Here is a 9,518-nt window from a genome sequence, read left to right as displayed (position 1 = left end):
TTAGTATGTGTGTTTTAGTGCGTGAAAATGATGCGTTTAGACCGCCGATGGACACCCCTTTCAGTGTGAAAGTGGGCCTCAGCTTTTGACCTTTGCATGTATAATCACCATTGAGGTCGCGACCACTGATCTGACCTTTCACACAGAGGGGTGTCAGCATTCTTTGAAACTGTTCAGATGTGAACCACATGTGCCGTCAATCAACGTCTCGTGCCTGGTGGGATCGCGCGGGTCGCAGCCAGCGAACTTCCGGGCGGGCCAATGGGTCAGGGGTCAACGCCCTCTTGCGCAATTTCGGATGTTTTCGGCTTACAAATACCGTGGTATACTGTCTCAGACGTTCTCGGGACTCGGTGTATCTTCTGTTAATGGGCTGTAGATGGTGCAGGTTTTTTTGTTTTATTGTATATGTGTTTTGGGCGTAAGATTATTTGTATTCCTTTTCGTGTCTCGGACACCCGTTACTGTGTTTGTTTACATTATCGCTGGTCGCTGAGGGTCGGGCAGCCAGATTCGCCACGGGATGCCTCCTGTCCTTTCTATTTTTGGGCTCCAGTCGGCTAGGGGGGATTAGTGATTTCACACATCATTTAGCCAATTACAAACATTTCGAAACTTTTCGAAAAAAATGGTATTCGCGCGAATTCACTAGTTAATTCAAAGAACAGTCCCAACATGCACCCAACATTCTGCAACATACATTACAATACCCGGAGGTACAAAATCTACGATTTTCCTTGTTGTAACTTAAGACACTTAACGTGTATAGTCAAGCATTGGCGTAGTAGCTAGAATCACCAGTGGGATCGGGGAAGATGTCATGAAAGAAAAGAAACAGGACAGGACGACAACTGTACTGTTGTTCCACTGATTTATTACTCCGTGAAGGAGGTCAGGACCTCCGGGCGGAGTGTTGTGAAGAGCTGATTTTTCGTGTTCGCAGTCAAAACACTCGATTCTCTTTGTGTAATCGGCACGCAATTTTATACGCAGTCTGCGGGCATGCCCGTGTTGATGCACGAATGTGTATTTTTGCCGTTGCTGCTTTCGCGGTCAATGTAATATTGCAGACGCACCCCTACACTTACGAGGCGAATTGGAATGGTCCAGAAAAACGCGTTGTTTGGAATAGCAGTGGGGTGGGTGGACCTTCAGGCAGATACGGTGAGGTTCCGATAAGTGGTTCCAGATGTTTTTGCCCGTGCTTAAGAAATAGCAAGTTTTTTGGAAGATGTTCGCAGCCAAAACGCATTCTTCCGTACGTCGCATTTCTGTGTAATTTCGCATGTGGTGTGGCATTATGTCCTAGGTGATGCACGTCTTTTTATTTTTACCGTAGCTGTTTTGATATTGAAGTAAATGCATATTTTAGAAACATCCCTACTTTTACAATCCTGTGGAATAGGCCGTAGGTTTAGGCAGTTGTCTGGTAGCAGAGGTTCTCTAAGCAGATATCCCGGGTATCTGACCGGCGGCAGTAACACTCGCGGTGCTGGCCGCAATTAACTGTTGCTGGAATTTGGCCTGTTCCAGTCGCGCTTAATAAGTAACGGTGGGGTTGTCTTAGTGACACGACTATGATAGTCCGATCTTTATGTGAATGCAATGATTGTGTGTGTGTGTTTGTAATTAAAATGAACTTCGAACTTGAAGCACAGTATCTTCATACGCCCTGGGAGCAGTAATGGATCCGGATGTAGGTCTTTTTATGTTTTATGGTTGTGACGCGCCCTCATTGTATTAACCGTTGCCTAGTTATATTGAATGAATGAAGACCTTTATTGTACACACATACCCACTGGGTTAAGTACAGGTCACAAAAAAGAATGGAATATAGATAACGTTACATATATACATCGTCAATTAGCTACAATCAAGTAAATTCGGTTTCTTCTCATTATAATGTCTGCACAGTAGGTCTGGCGTTGACGCTTGGGATTGTTTTTGTTGAAATATATCAAACTTCACGGAGGATTGTCACCTATGGCTTCTTGTTGCTGTTTTCATGACGAATAAAAGACTTGTTGGTGTTGTTGGTTGTTACATTGTAGCCTGGTGTCCAGCCTTGTTACCTTCGCCAAGAAGGTTATGTTTTCAGGGGCGTTCGTGTATGTGTGTGTGTGTCTGTCTGTCTGTCAACACGATAACTTGAAAAGGCCTTGATGGATTGTCTTGATACTTGGTAGATGGGTAGGTCTTGATGAGACCTCAAAATGATTAGATTTTGGACCCCCTAGCGGCTTGTTATGGTACTGCAGCTGAACTTCCGGTTTTGATATCTCAAGATCCAGACATGCTATGGTGATGAAATTTGAATGGTAGGTAGCTCTTGTGCTGGGGAAGAAGTGACGTGAGATTAGGCCCCGGGGCCCCTAGCGGCTTGCTCTAGAACTGCAGGGGGGTTTAAAGGACAAATGTTTAAAAGAGGATAACTCAAGAACCGATTGATGGATCATCATGATTTTTGGTACGTAGGTAGCTTAAGTGATGCTTGACATAATGATATTACAATTATGCGAATATTGATGTAATTTGCATAATTAATGAGGAAATTCTATAAATCAGCTGCATTCCATGATAGGAAGTTCAAGCTTGTAACATATGTTATTAAGAACGAGAGAAACACAGGCAAATATTGATTATGCAAATGAAGACTTAATTTGCGTAATTAATGAAAAAATGTTATAATTGCGTAGTGGTAACTGCCTGGAATTTCATACTTGGGGTGTTGGAAAGTTTAGTGAAGGTGAACATAATTAAACATAACTTATTCAAATAAGGACCACATTTGCATAATTTATGAGAAAATGGCATTCTTTGTTAAGATAATACTGTCTTTTGGTGGAGAATATGATCAACAGACTGATATAATTCATGCAATTGAGGATCATCATTTGGCGAAGGTATATATGAGATCGTGGAACTCTAGTTAGCTTTAGTCCGCTAGCTACCCAAGATCACTCACTCACTCACTCACTCACTCACTCACTCACTCACTCACTCACTCACTCACTCACTCACTCACTCACTCACTCACTCACTCACGTGGGTTTTTTTGTATGAAGGATTTTATTCTGTCCCTTCCTCTAGGACTGATAACGTTTTAAATGTCACAGTATTGCGTGTACTGCTATTTGTGGGCTGTTTATGTTGAAAACATTTCACATTTGCTTCCATAAATTACACATTCATGTCATCATATCTACCAGAGTGGATTGGTACATAATCAACTTAATTTCTCTCCCTACATTTCTGTTCTTCTTGGCATGTACCAACTAGGACATCATATAGTTCTGTAAAATGTGTTACATTGGCTTCATACGTAGTAAAACAAACACCTAGTAGCAGTGTCACAGCGCCCTCTTGCAACTACAACGCAAAGCTTAAGTAATACATGCAGTAGTGAAGGAAAAACATGTTTCTCTTCTTATGTAAACCTTTTGGTCTCTACTCAATATTTGTGGTAATACATGCAGTAGTACTGAAGTGTGCCGGATGCACACTTTACAGGGACTACTTGCTGTAGCCTAGTACACAATAAGACTGAGTGACTGAGTGAGTGAGTGAGTGAGTGAGTGCATGAGTGAGTGAGTGAGTGAGTGAGTGAGTGAGTGCATGAGTGAGTGAGTGAGTGAGTGAGTGAGTGAGTGAGTGAGTGAGTGAGTGGGTGAGTGAGTGAGTGAGTTTTATAACTGCGATTGGAGTAGACGTAGTGATTGCGTTATTACCTTCGACAAGAAGGTTATGTTTTCAGTAGCGTCTGTCTGTGTGTCTGTGTGTGTGTGTATGTTTGTGTGTGGTTTAGCAAGATAACTCAAGAAGCAGTGGATGGATTGGAATGAAACTTGGTACCTATATATAGGTGAGTAGGTCTTCATGAGACCTAGAAATGAGTAGATTTTGGGCCCCCTGGTGGCTTTCCTAGGTACTGTAGCAGAACTTCCGGTTTTGATATCTCATGATCTAGACATGCTAGGGTCACGACATTTGGATGGTAGGTATTGCTGGGAAGAAGTGACGTGAGTTTGGGCCCCCTAGCGGCTTGCTCTGGAACTGCAGGGCTATCTGTTTGAAAATATTCAAAAGAGGATAACTCAAGAACCGGTTGACGGATCGTGATTTTTGGTATGTAGGTAGCTTACGTGATGCTTGATATAATTATGTGACAATTATGCAAATATGGATGTAATTTGCATAATTTATGGGGAGCTCGAGATTTTATAAATCAGCTGCATTCCATGATAGGACTATTGAAGCTTGTGACATTGGTAATTGAGAACGATAGAAACACAGGCAGATGTTGATTATGTAAATGAAGACTTAATTTGCATACTTAATGAGACAAATTATAATTATGTAATGATAACTGCCTGGAATTTCATACTTGTGGTATTTGAAACTTCAATGAAGGTGAAAATCATTAAACATAATGTATTCAAATCAGGACCTCATTTGCATAACTTGTGAGGAAATGCTAGAATGGCATTTACTACATACCTGACCGTCTGTTGGTTGAGAATATGATACATTGATAAAATTCATGAAAATGAGGATCCTATTTGCACAATCAAGGGGAATAATCCAGCTTTCCAGTGGGAGTAACGACTTGAGGTTTGAGATAAAGGTAAATGTGTTTTAAAGTGCTTGTTACCTTCGCCAAGAAGGTTATGTTTTCAGAGGCGTTCGTGTATGTGTGTGTGTGTGTGTGTGTCTGTCTGTCTGTCTGTAAACACGATAACTTGAGAAGGCTTAAATGGACTGACTTGATATTTGGTAGGTGGGTAGGTCTTGATGAGACCTCAAAATGATTAGATTTTGGGCCACCTGGCGGCTTGTCATGGTACTGCAGCTGAAATTCCGGTTTTGATATCTCATGATCCAGACATGCTAGGGTAACCAAATTTAGGTGGTAGATAGCTCTTGTGCTGGGGATGAAGTGACATGAGTTTGAGCCCCCTAGTTGCTTGCTCTAGAACTGCAGGGGGGTTTAAAGGACAAATGTTTAAAAGAGGATAACTCAAGAACCGATTGATGGATCATCGTGATTTTTGGTATGTAGGTAGCTTAAGTGATGCTTGACATAATGATATTACAATTATGCAAATATTGATGTAATTTGCATAAGTAATGAGGAAATTCTATAAATCAGCTGCATTCCATGATAGGAAGTTCAAGCTTGTAACATATGTTATTAAGAACGAGAGAAACACAGGCAAATATCGATTATGCAAATGAAGACTTAATTTGCATAATTAATGAGAAAATGTTATAATTGCATAGTGGTAACTGCCTGAAATTTCATACTTGGGGTGTTTGAAAGTTAAGTGAAGGTGAACATAATTAAACATAACTTATTCAAATAAGGACCACATTTGCATAATTTATGAGGAAATGCTATTATGGCATTCTTTGCTAAGATAAGACTGTCTTTTGGTGTAGAATATGATCAACAGACTGATATAATTCATGCAATTGAGGATCCTATTTGCATAATCAGAGTGATTAGTATATTTCTTATTTATAAAGGCTAACATCATTTGGCGAAGGTATGAGATCGTGGAACTCTAGTTTCTAGTAGTTTTAGCGTACATTTCAATGGGATCTCTGGTCCGTGCCGGTATCCAGTAGCTGATGGCCTGGGGCTCCCAGGTCCTCTTTGTTTATTTGAGGATTACAGGCAAAACAGATGAGTTTGTAATAGCCTATCGCCCAGATGGTAAAAGGGTTCATTGTTGGCCTCTTCTCAGAGGAATTAAGCAACTAATACTTAAGTTTTAAGCTATAAATATGTGTTCATGATTACCTTCGCCAAGAATTGACGAAGGTTATGTTTTCCTGGCCGTGTGTCTGTCTGTCTGTGTGTCTGTCTGTCAACAGCATAACTTGAGAAAACTAAGATGGATTATCTTGATATTTGGTAGGTGGGTAGGTCTTGATGAGACCTGGAAATGATTAGATTTTGGACCCCCTAGCGGCTTGCTATGGTACTACAGCAATTTTGATATCTCATGATCTAGACATACTGTGTGACGAAATTTGGATGGTACGTCGCTCTTTTGCTGGGGAAGAAGTGGCGTGAGCTTGGGCCCCCTAGCGGCTTGCTCAGGAACTGCAGGGCTATCTGTTTGAAAATATTCAAAAGAGGATAACTCAAGAACCGGTGGACGGATCGTCGTGATTTTTGGTGTGTAGGTAGCTTACGTGATGCTTGGTATAATTATGCGGCAATTACGCAAATCTGGATGTAATTTGCATAATTAATGGAGATATTCTATAAATCAGCTGCATTACATTATATGACTATTCAAGCTTGTGACATGTAATTGAGAACGAAACACGTCAGATATTATGTAAATTAACACTTAATTTGCATAATCGATGTGATGTGAGTCTGTCCAGGACAATCACCTTGGATAATGGCAGTACAGTGAACTCTATGTCAGCAGAAGCCACTCAGCTTGACACCTGGGCACATCACAATGACATGTTGTTGAATGGCAAGAAGAGTCAGTCGTTGCTGATCTGTTTCAAGAGAAACATCCCTGCAATACCGTCACTGTCTCTGGGAGGTGAACCTGTTCCAGTCACTAGAACAGCAAAGGGCCTTGGCTTTACATTTGACAGTAAACTTTTCTTCCAGGATCATGTGAAGTCTCCAGTAGGCTACACTACCTGAGATTATTGACCAAGCAAGGCATGAGTGTTTTTGATCTGGTTCAGGTGTATTTGTCATTGATTCGTCCCGTCCTGGAGTATGGACACGTCCTGCTGGTTGGGTGCAATGAAGAACAGTCCGCCAGTATGGAACGCGTCCAGAAACGTGACCTACGTATAATCTCCTGTGGTGGTAGACAGGCGGTTCCAAACCTACCTACCCTGAAGGAAAGAAGGGAGTCAGCAGCAGTAAATCTCTTCAAAGCTATGCTGAACCCTGATCACCCTCTGCACGACCTTGTTCCCCCTGAACGTGCGACGGCTACAGGGAGACAGCTTAGGAACAGCAACATGTACACTCTGCCCAAAGCGAGGACCCTGCGCCTGAAAAAGTCCTTCATTCACTGTGCAGTAAGACTCTTCAATGTCAGTGACAATGGCTGATACATGTATTTGAAAACCTATGCCTGCTATTTGCATGCATATAGCAGAGTGAATGGTGTTTGTACATATTTGTATATAGTGTGTTTCTGTGTACTTGTCCTGTCTTGTTTTTTAACCTATTGTAATTACACAATTCAGGGATGCATTAGCATTCCCTGCTTTTGTATGATTTTGTTGGATTGAATAAAACTGTGAAACATAATCAATGAGAAAATGTAATAATTCCATAATGCTAACTGCCTGGAATTTCATACTTGGGGTTGCTGGTGTCTTTTCCAAATTTAAAGTGACCAGTGTTACTACAGTAACGTACGGACCTCCCACGACGCCCATTTCCGAACTTGATCTTGCTATCGTCAACGGTAACTTGCTCACAAAAAATCGAGAACATTTATCCCGCTAACAACAATAACGACCAACACAAAAGGTCAAATTCAATGACATGGGAACCCCCCACGAGGCCCATATCCGAACTTGACCTCCGTATTCTCAATGGCGACTTGCCCACTAAAAATCTTAGACAACCATTTAAGGATTCCTGAGTTATCTGGAGTACAACAAAAAACGCAAACACAAAAGGTCAGCTCCAGTCACGTAAGAAACCCCTCCCCACGAAGCCCATTTTTGGCCTTGACAATGCCCATCACTAATAGAACCTGCCTACCAAAAATCGTGAATCTCGGACCATGCCTTTAAACTTTATCGTGCATAATCTGCCCAACAGTGCCAAAACGAGTTCATAGCCTTCTGTCAAAGGCAAAAATGAATGATTAAAAGAAATGACAGGAATATAGTAGGAGCCAGAGCCCCTCTTTCCCTACTTCCTGACACATTATTTAATAACCCAGATTTTACAGTACTTCAATGTTGTATTTTTGTATGTTGGTCATTTTGTTTCCTATCAGCACCTACATACAGTCTATGACTGTTTCACCTAATTACATGTATAATATTAGCTCCATGATTATAACTCTCCAGGCATAGGTTTGGGTTTTGGCTTATTTTTGGCATTTCCTTTTTTCTTTTTGTTCTTGTTTATCTGGATTTCTTTTTTGCGCTGGTAACCAAAAAAAGATACCAGATAAAAAATCCTAAAAACATGCCAAAAATAAGCCAAAACCCAAACCTCTACTTGGAGATTAGATCTCTGTGCAACTAACTCCTCTAGCGACTTGTCTAGAATGAACTATAGTAAACACTTAATATCAGCATAACTGTTTGGTACTTCACAGGTCTTCCTACACAGCATGTGAAGCTGAATATGCAAAAAGTCTGGCTACTAAAGTTACACAGCAAGTTTAAAGCTGGAACTCCAGAATTCATGATTGTATGTAGACTTTGGCAGCCACAATACCACTGATAAAACTTGAGCATTATTGAGTGTTGAGGGTCGTCATCTGCAATGTTTAATACTTTTCTTGCCATAATTATGTCAAGATATATGTACTATAATAGTTGTCCCATGGAAAGCTTTGTGGATATTTCTTGGGTCACAAAATGAAAAGCTGACCAACAACTATATCTATTTTTAGAGCTGGTGTAGAACAAGTGTGATGGCAAGAAAATACACTGACACTGATATACCTGTGTGCTAGCAGTTCTAACTATAACATCATCTTCAGATACATGTGCAGTCATATATTCTACAAACATCATTTCTCACATGGTATGACAATGTTCTTACATGCATCATACATGACATTCAATACTCTACTAAGCACTTGGAATTCACAGGACAATATTAGAATTTCCTCAGATGACATACATGTTCAAGTAATAATTATTGATATATCCATAGTTTGTCGATGAATGTTATAAGACATCCAGGTAATAAGATACAAAAGCAACAATTAGTCAAGAAACTGGATAGATGTTGAAAAAGTTGAGATGTTTCAAGTACATTGTAGCATAAATTTCCATATGGTACTGACACACACTAAGGATGTCCTTGCACACACTGACAAAAGGTAGTGGATGCCATCTGAAACCAAGGCTGAAACCAAGGACATTCTACACATGTCCATCTGAAACGTCTGCAACAACTTCCTTTCAACAGTGTCATTCAGACCAAAGCTAGTGTTATACCAAGTGGTATCCAAGCAGAGGTTTAGGCTTTGGCTTATTCTTGACTTGCTGTGTTTAGGTGCTTTTATCAAGCTTTCTTTTTCGTAATGGAATTTTTTAAAGCCAGCCAAATGGATACTGTCTTGCCAATGTATCAGTGGTAGCCGCTACCAGCCTTGTTGCTGACTGGTTGCCACTTGTTATGCACTGTTGCATTTAAATAAACAAACAAACAAACAAACAAACAATTTAATACTGTACATGTCTTGCAGACACAAAAAAATCTGCTTGGTGATTATGGTAGTGGATGCTACGTGAAACGTCTGACTATTTTCAACATCTATCCAGTTGCATGA

Source organism: Branchiostoma belcheri, unplaced genomic scaffold (genome assembly GCF_001625305.1).
Source record: "Branchiostoma belcheri isolate BF01 breed outbred unplaced genomic scaffold, Haploidv18h27 scaffold61, whole genome shotgun sequence".
Taxonomy (NCBI): Eukaryota; Metazoa; Chordata; class Leptocardii; order Amphioxiformes; family Branchiostomatidae; genus Branchiostoma; species Branchiostoma belcheri.
Note: the sequence above shows the minus strand (reverse complement) of the source record.